The sequence below is a fragment of the Carassius auratus genome, chromosome 14, assembly GCF_003368295.1.
Source record: "Carassius auratus strain Wakin chromosome 14, ASM336829v1, whole genome shotgun sequence".
NCBI classification, from domain to species: Eukaryota; Metazoa; Chordata; class Actinopteri; order Cypriniformes; family Cyprinidae; genus Carassius; species Carassius auratus.
In genome coordinates, this window is record NC_039256.1 from 31,159,688 (window position 1) to 31,169,738 (window position 10,051).

A 10,051-nucleotide genomic window follows, 5' to 3' on the forward strand; every position below is an offset into this window, starting at 1 on the left:
AAAAAAAGCATAAACCCGACATTCTGCCTGTTGAAAGCGTCATGAAATATAAAGGTCCTCTGACAATTAGTGTATGTGTGTGACTCGGGTTTGCCTTTCTATGTCTGAATAGCAGGACATGATTTGAAGGTTGTATGGCTTTTTCCTGATTTGAGGGGTTGTGAAGAGCAGTTACTGAAAAATGAATGAATGCCATTGTATTAGATAGAAAAAAGGTTAAACCAAATGACATTAATTTTACAGAAATACACCACAAGCACACTTTTCAAGCAAACCATTGATGTAGAAACAATTTTCATTCAGAAATTGACAGTAAATTCAGAATTATTTACAAAAAAATGGCAGGCAACACTGCCATTGTATATAAAAAAAAAATAGGTGAAAGAAAAAAGCATAGTAAATTATATAAATTTGCAATGTTGCACACATGCCATACATGCCTCAATAATTCACAGTTACACTGTTAGACTTTTCTGTAATTTCTACAGTTATTTACCATTTATCAACCAGTATAATACTGTAAATTCTCTTTACAGTTTATAACTGTAATTCCCTTTGCATCATGGGAATTTTCTGTGACATTAAACACCAAATACAGTGATTTGCTGTATTTTTTAAAAATAAAGTATAATACTGTATTTACCACAACGGACTATTTGGCGCTATTTGGATCGTCAGGATTTGCTTTACGATTTAGATTAGGAACCATCAAGTGCAGGGTTGAAGTTTTGCCCGAGGAGAGTGATCAGCTGACGATGCCGGAGAACATAATAAGAGCTGCGTCCAAGGACAGACACCTTGCGAAGATTTTTTCATCCCCGTGAGTAAGGAAGAGGAAGAACAGCAAACAAGCAAGGTAAATATGTGTGTGACTGCGTGTGCCCGCGGTTGTCCGCACCCCAATTTTATAGGTTAACATTTGTCAGCATTGGCACTAAAAATGAGGTAAACCTAACGTTTTATATATATATATAAAAAAAAACGTTGTGAGTTGAATTTATTGAATTAACCCCGCTAACAACACGGAACAGTTACGTCGTGTTTTAGCAGTATAGTTGATTAAAATCATGATTTTTTTCATCGAGAATAGCAGCTTATTAAAACGGAGTTAGTAAATTGACGTTGGCCTAACACAGTTGCGAAATAGCATAGTTTTTTTATATATTTTTTATTTTATTTAAACTGTCGTTTTTTGTCATTTTTGACATCTGGGTCGACTGGGTGCTTTACGAACTAGATTAGGAAGCAGTGAGTGCAGTCGCAAGTTTTGCTCGAGGCCAGAGCTCACGGTTCTGGAGACTTTAACGGTTTCTTGTCGGCATTGGGGATAAAAACTGAGGTAAACCAAACGTTTTATTTAAAGAAAGACTTTGTGGGTTTATTGAATTACCGATTAAAAGCATTTTTTTATCGAGCACAGTTAAGCTTAACGTTACATTAAGACGAAGTTAGTTAGTAAATAACGTTGCCCTCTAACTTAGTTGAGTAATAGCATCGTGTTTTTTTTTTCCATTTAAACGGTGTTTTTATATTTTTCCTCATTTTTGACATTTGGGTCGACAGTGTGCTTTAAGAATTTGATTAGGAACTAGCAGCGCAGTGCAGAGGCCAGAGCTCACGGTTCTGGATTCCTTTAACGGTTTCATTTCAGCATTATGGCTAAAAACTGAGGTAAAGTTAACGTTAAAAAAAAAAAAAGAAAAGACGAGTGTATTGAATTAGGATTAAAAACCAGATGTTTTTTTTTTTTTTTCGAGCAAAGTAAATCTTTCATTTAAGGCGAATTAAGCCTAGTCTATGAAATGTTATTTTTAAGCTGCATTTTAAACATGTAGTAATAATAGGTCTTTTTGTGTTTTAAAAACAGCTACAATAAAGGCATCCATCGAGAAAGACATGAGCCTTCCAGCCACACCAAGACTCATAATGCTTGGTAAGAGAAGGTTTTGTGCAATGTTAGTGTACTTCAATGAGTATTTGCCTTTTAAACATTTGTAATTTTTTTTTTTTTTTTTAGGTCACAATTTTTCTCTTCCACAAAGTGGATGGTAAGCATTGAGGGAAAGGTGGCCTATGTTTTGGATGAGCACCTGGGATGTGCAGATGCCTTTCTGTATTCTTCATCTTCTTCTACGTTTTCAACATTGAATACAAGGGGAGACTGCCTGTGCAACACTGGAACTCATAAAACAGTAAGTACATCTTCATTTCTCCACACTTTGTTTTGTTCTGTTAAATCAAAGTTTAACATGTTTAGTTGTCTGTTTAACTAAATCCCAAAATTATATAGGTTTTTACTTTCTTGTAGCTGTAACTAGCCAGGTACCATTATATTTCATCTGCCAAAATAAACTACAAAATAAAAAATTCCAGAAGATAAAATTATCTTGAGGAATTTAAGTCCTGGACAAACAACATTTTTGGATTGTTTTGGCAGATAAATATAATTTATGAAAACACTTTAGAATGATGGCCTGTCATTTTACGTAACTATGCAGGATTAATAACTAATATGGAAACAAGATTTACTAACCAGTAAGTAATAGTAAAGTAGGACTGGGATATTTTTTATTAGGTAATCAATAATTACTGAATGAGATTGGCCTCATTAAATACTAATAATTATGAAATACCTTTTTACTAAGTTAATTACTAATCACAACCTTACTTAGACGTTATCACTTTTCTTTTTTTTTTACACTGAATGTGGACCAGTGGTTTTGTCTCAGACAAAGGTTAATGTTGTGATTAGTAATTAACTTAGTAGAAAGGTATTTCATAATTATTATTATTTAATGAGGCCAATCTCATTCAGTAATTATTGATTACCTAATAAAAATATCCCAGTCCTACATTTAAAATTATGTACTGATTAGTTATTCTTTTTTCCATTTAAGTTATTGGTAGTAGCTGTAGTGATACTGTAGAACTACTCATTTGTCCTGCTTTACTTCCTGCATTTACCTAGAAAAGGCAGTTCACTCAATAAAAATAAAAATTCAGTCATCATTTAGTAGCCCTCAAGTTGTTCTAAACCAAATGTGTTTGTTCCGCTGAACGCAAAATATTATATTTTGAATAATGTTTTTAACCAAACAGTTTTGATGCACAATTCACTTCCATAGTAGGGAAAAAACAATGGAAGTAAATGGTGCCCCAAAATGAAATAAATGATGACAGAGTTTATTTTTTGGGTGAACTATCTCTTTAATGAAGAACCATTATTCCAAAGTGTTACCAAAAACATTTAAAGCAAAGGCACTGAGGGATAAGAAATCTAAAATGCCTTTTTTTGCTCATGGCTTAAGAAATACAGCACACAGACTCAAAAAATATTTAAGCCTGTTTTTAAGATTCTTTTGTACTTCAATTGTATAGTAAAATTAATTTTCCTTTAAATTTTATTTATATTAAGAATTTGATGTTTTTTTTTTTCTTACATTCATTGTTTCTTACTTAAAGGTTTTTCTTGAGGATAAACCCAGAGGAGGGAACAAAATGAACCGCCAAAACCGGAGTGAGTCGGAAGACAGGGGAAGTTGTGAAGAGAAAGACAACAGTAATAAACAACCGTGTCATCCTTTCTTCGCCACCTAATGGAGTTTGAGTGGAGAAACTCGGACTAGGTGAAATGCTTCTTAACAGGACATCTACTGTATACAGACACTTTTCAATTTGAGGATACTAATGCAGTTTACTTTTAATTCATCCTGCAATAATGGTTACAATGTTGTTTTTGATTAAATTGAATTGAGGTGATTCAGTAATATGATGATTTTGGAGGATGTAGTTTGTGCTGCTTCTATTATGTACTGACAGTTTTCTATTTAATTATCTATTCTGTTAAGCTAAATAACCGAAACAACACTCTGTAATATGGAATCAGGTTCAGCATCACTACAAAGAACATTCTTCAAAATATTCATAGCATTGAATCACCACTCCCTAAAATAGTTTCAACAATCTTCATGATGGCATTGCAGGACTGGATTAAACCGCATTTGTTTTGTTAGTTTACCTCAAAGTGTTAACCAAGTGTATAAAATACTGTTTAACCATATGATGAAATGTAATAGGATTCATTTTTAGGATTTTTAAAATTTACATTCTATCTGTGTAAATGTGCACATTTTATGACTAACTTTGTCATTCTTACCTAGAGGGACTTCTGACAGATTCCTGCCATAATGAAGAATATTCCTGGTTGTTTCAAGTCATCAAATGTGCCAGGTTTATTGACTTCCAAAGAAGAAGAAAAACTTGAGTACCTATCTACTTTCTCAATTTATTGGCTTTGGACATTAAGGTTTTAGTCATGTATACGAGTATTTTACACCAAATTTACAGTATTTTTAAGTGACGTATTTCTCATGTATTTTCCTATGAATTTAATACTTTAATGCACATTCAATAATATGTTATTTTGTCAATTCTTTAATTTATTCCTTGTTAATGGATGTAAATGTTAAATCCAGTATACAGACAAAGGACAAAAAAATGTTGCACTGTCCCAGCATTGTATCTTTAACGACAGTTCTTTATGCATAGTCCAGATACTTTGTTTTGTAAATGTGATTTTCTGCAGTGTTTTTGCCATTGAATGCACTCTAATTGCTTTTATACATGTAAATTCATGCTCTATTTTTTTTTTTTTTTTTGAAAATAAGATATGAATTGAGAAAGTTTTAAAATGAACTTTCACACATTTACATTTTTCAAGTTAAAGTATTTGCAATGCTTTAAATAAAGAATTTCATGTTTCATAATAATTGTGTCTTTTTGGACTAAATGTCAGGACTTGTGTAGGATAAAAATTATAAAAGTGTAATTTTAATTTAGTAAGAATTAATGATTGATTAGGATTAATGTATTGTTAACCAAGGTGTTTTTACAGTAATGGTAATAATACTGTATTATATGATTACAGTAACATGTAATTACTGTAAAACATGATTACAGTAACATGTAGTTACTGTAAAACTAAAATGCGGTTCTTGTACTGTAAATCTCAAATACAGTAACTTACTGGCAACAGTGTTGCCAGTAAGTTACTGTAAAAAACCCTTGTAAAGTCTAACAGTGTATACAAGCAATGGAGTCTCTTGAGAAGGCCGATCAGAGCAAACAGCTTACAGTAAAGAAGCAGATTCATAACCAGGAAGAACTGGTAAAGAGCTATATTTAGCTGGTGGATCTCACTTTCCCAGAAAACATGTTCTGGTGACGTGATTTCTCTCAGGCTGGAGTGTGGAGATGTCAGGAGCTCATTATAATGCCTGGCATGACAGCCGCTGTGAGACGTCTACTCGGTGCGGGTCAGTGACAATACACGCCATCGCCCTGACAGAGAGATGGGACACCCCCAGCATGCACTGCACTCATGTGCGCAGGAGACTCATATCAGACGACGACAGAGAGCAAATAAAGAGTTCGATCTCTGAGACTGTGGTCATCAGTTCAGTGCTGCCCAAATTTACTCCACAGCAGAGGGCTGATAGAGAAAGAGCAATGGCAATAACAGCTAATAGCTCTGGTTCCTGTCCTGACGTCTGGCTCCCAGCAGAATCATGACCCAGCAAGTATTTCACAGCCAGCTTTAATTCAGGAGAACAATAATGGCCACACACTCACAGACAACAACAGCGCATTCACTAGAGTTCAAGACCAGTCGAGCTCAGAAAGCAGAGTTATCATGTTATACGGAAAGACTATTCGTCAGATTAATTACATGGCATCTCTGTGCTGGCTGGGAATATTACAGCTTTATGTAGAGGGGATATGACATCATTGATGCAATGACAACGACCGTTTCACTCTGTAAAACTTGTTTTTGGATAATGTTAGTACACAAGTCAACAAAATAACAATGTTCTAGTGTTTTTTTCCCTCCGATCTATTAATGCAAACATTTTTTATACCTTTAAGAGTATTTTGCAATAATGGCTTTACCTTAAATTTTTTATAAAAAAATGCAGCAGCAATGTTTATCTATTTAACCATTACTTGTGTATATTAAGTTAATGCACATATATATGTGTGTGTGTGTGTGTCTGTGTGTGTGTATTTGTTCACTATTGTTGAAAAAAGGGTTTTGTGTCAGGGTTGTATGTGTGAGTGTTATTTTTTTAAAGAAACTGATACTTTTATTCAGCAAGGATACATTTAAATTGATCAGCAGTAACAGTTAAAGTTCTACACTTTTACAAATTGAAAACAATTGCGAATAAATGCTGTTCTTTGTAGCTTTCTATTCATCAAAGAATGCAAAAAAAAAAAAAAAAAAAAATATATATATATATATATATATATATATATATATATATATATATATATATATATATATCAGTCACCACAAAAATATGAATATTAGAATGATTTCTGATGGATTATGTGACACTGAAGACTGGAGTAATGGTGTTCAAAAATTAAGCTTTCGATCACAGAAATAAATTAAATTTTATCATATGTTCACATAGAAAACAGTTTCTTTCGATTGTAATATTATTTCACAATATTACTGATTTTACTGTATTTTTTTGATCAAATAAGTACAGCCTTGGTGAGCAGAAAAGGCTTTCAGCAAATAAACTTGCATGTGTGAGGTTTATTATAACTGAGGGCTGAGTCAGTCATGATGCTAAGATGCTAAATGACAGCAGAGTTAAATTTAATTAAAGGTTGACTGAGGACTTTCAGAAGTTCTGCACTCAATTACACTCTATGTGCCACCTCCTGCACAACCTACTTTTCCAATTACATTTACAATTAACGCCAGCGGCTGGACTTGGAGGTGTTTTAAAATCCCCAATGCAGCTGGAAAAACATGTCTATCTTTAACAAAATGGCTAAAATGAGTCCGCTTCCAACTTGCATAGGCATAGCTACAGTATTTTAAGGTTTTACAATGGCAGCAGATGTCTATGCTGCAATGGGAGCTATGAAGCACACGTGAGCATGAGTGGATAAAGTGGCATAAAGTCTCATATTGCTGACAGATTGCTGCGGAAAACTGCCAGACAGTTTGCAGTCACATCAGGTATTTAAAAGAGAAATAGATCAACGCTAATGTATCAACAAGCAATTAAATACATGAATGAAATCAAATCTGGGCTGGAAGCCAGTTTGTCTTATTGTTTGTTGATTTGGATGAAGCAATTGCAATATGTGTACTGTATACTCCATGGAGGACGGTTATTGTAATAGCAGCACTAAATAAATGCATTTATACTAGACCATCAATACACTGGTCATTAAGAAAGTGAGTGCCACAATTACTATTCATTTTACACTATACTGTAAAAATCACCGTCAATGACATCAAACCGAGGACCTGACTCTTTGTGGTCATTCAAAATCCCATGATGTACTTTTAAAAGAGTAGGGATAAAAGGGATAAATCCCCGGCATCCTGGCCAAATTCCCCCATTGGCCTCCTAATCATCCCCATACATTGACTGGCTTCATAACAAAATGTACATTTCGGGTGGACTGTTGTTTTAAAACTGAAGTGGCATGCTTTTGACTGGCCATCTTAAACATTTTGACACTGTGGCTTTGCTTGTCCTCTCAGTGTCATCATTTGTCTAAGTGTGTAATGTGTAAAAGAAATGAATGGGGAGTAATGCAAGAATGATATTTAATGCAAATCCCTAAAATGAGCAGAGCATGTTGTTCATTAACATGATAAATCACTGACATACATTCCACTAGAATCACTAATAAGTACAGCAAAATCAACCTATGCATCTCAATGTTTTAATGAAGCAAACTCTGGACGGATGGATGTTAATCCATGTTTGAACATTGCATGCAATCCTCAGAGAGTCATTAAACACAGAGTCTGTCTTGTGTTGCCAAAACCATGAGAACCGCTGAATATATAATGCTGCAAACACTACGAATGATCATGGGGTGGGTGACACTAGGTCTTCTCTGACAGTGAGGAAAATACAAAATCATAAAAAAAAACATGTGAAGTTCAAACAGTTGTTTAGGTTTAGAGCCTCACTAAAATATCTGTGTAGATAACAAGAAGCTCTATGGACACTTGACACTGACCTTGCTGCAAACGATTATCATGCAGTGTGTAAATGAGGCTCTGTGTAAAATTGGCTCATCAAACATTTGCAGAGCTTCCTAATGTTGTTTTTATATAAACCAAGAATAAATGAATAAATATAACTACATCCACAACTTCTAACAATCACTCGTAGCCACATCTCTGAAGATCATGTGATTAAAGGAGCTGTTTCTGTTATCTTCACTCATCTAATGTTGCTTAAATGCTGTTATCATTATTAATGTACTCACTTAAAATAACTCTTTACATTAATGTAATAACATGTTTATACACTCTTAAAAATTAAGGTGTTTTACGATGCCATAGAAGATCCTTTTTTGTCTAAATGTGGATGTGGATCATTTGTGGATTATTGTTAATGACCAATTCTGATCGATTTTTTTTTCTTTCTTCACATTTTGCTGTTATTATGTCTACTTTTTATAATTACTCATCTATAATTGTAAACATCAAACGAACAAAGGACCAAAAAACACGCTTAGTTTACACTCGCATTGAAAAACTATGTTACAGCTAGTAATTCTGTTCTGAAATGTGCGTTCGGTGTCGGAATGTCTGTTTTTGTTTTGGTCTGTGTGACTCCGCCCACTGCCAGTTCAACCAATAGCATTTAAACAACCGTGGTTGCCAGTTGGTGGAAAACTCAGCTTATTGCAGCCATAGAAGCCTGCAAACAAACTGATTAAGAATCACAGATTCTACCCGACTTAAAGCCATGTGATCAGAGGAATGTTAAAATGCGGATAAATCAACTCATCAATTTATAGTGTAAGGAATTTGCCTTTCTTTGTCAGTTGCGCTCAGTCTTGTTATGTCCTCAATCTGGCAACCCACATGAGTGTGAAGTCTAAAGAGGAAGTTGGCAGGGGAAGCTGTTAATAATACATCCTGCAACTTTATAATATTAGTCATATCCATATGAAACAGCATAGAGATGAATAAATGAGAACATAATATAGATTACATTTTTTTTGTTGCTTTTTGATAAAGTATCCTTTTAAGAGTATATAAAAATGTGAGTGTATATTAGTATATGATTGAAAAGGACACAGATGAAATTTTAACCTATGCACCAAGGTGAAAAGCTTAACCTTAATGTTTTTTGGTTTTGCTTTTTGAATGCAAACAGCGTGTCACGACCTTAGTGTTATGTCTCACCTCTATGACAGCACTTTCCTCGAGTGCAATGACACGGGGCACTGAAACCTTCACAGGTCACTGGCCAAACGCCCCGTGTGTGCTTACTAACACCCCTTCAACAGAACGGTGACGTCCCAGAAACCACACAAATACCTGCTTAGACTACAAGTGAGAAAACCAAGATAATATAATCCAAAAGCATTCCACTTACTTCCATAATGATTCCTAGATGTTTGTTCTCCCAAAGATAAACACACTTATGTCCTCTTCTCACTATCCAATCAAATCTCACCTCACATTTGTTTTCCTGAATATCCCGTTTCATTCACATTACAGAAGTAAAATGGTTCACGAGAAGCTACTCGTATTGACTTTAACTCACAGTGTGCAGGCAATATTAAATCCTCTGCGGAAGGAAATAAAAGCAGACGTATTGAAATGTCTGGTAATATTTCAGGAAGCAATGACACAACAGAAACATTCAAATGTTGATCTTGGTTTTAAGGGGCTCTGGCGCCCCGTTCTGCAGCACAAGCTCAAATCCATATGCTGGATTTTCATTAATTCATGGGTGAGAGTATGAAAGCATGAAGCTCTAGTTTCAGCGATCGCTTATAGGGAGTGAAGGAGGAGAGGGATTTGTTGTCTCTGCTTTTATTGATGATGTAGAGTTTGTACGGGAGTGAAAAGTCTTTGTCATGTAAAGGACTGCTATTAAGATAAGGTGCAGATACTACAGATAACAACAGCTGAACACTGTCCTTCAGAGGCACACACACACACACACACAGTATCAGACCACTAACAGTTTCAACACTCGTGAGACACAAC

General features: G+C 34.6%; 1 long non-coding RNA gene across 2 annotated transcripts; it reads left to right on the forward strand.

Moving 5' to 3' along the window:
• The first annotated feature begins 462 nt into the window (after positions 1-462).
• On the forward strand, positions 463-3,499 carry LOC113114311 (uncharacterized). Of its 2 annotated transcripts, XR_003293711.1 has the most exons (4): positions 463-856; positions 1,868-1,933; positions 2,018-2,192; positions 3,463-3,499. It is a non-coding gene; the product is annotated as an uncharacterized LOC113114311 (long non-coding RNA). The 2 variants fall into 2 exon arrangements; XR_003293710.1 differs by lacking the exon at positions 3,463-3,499 and having other exon boundaries at positions 2,018-2,438.
• Positions 3,500-10,051: the final 6,552 nt, after the last annotated feature.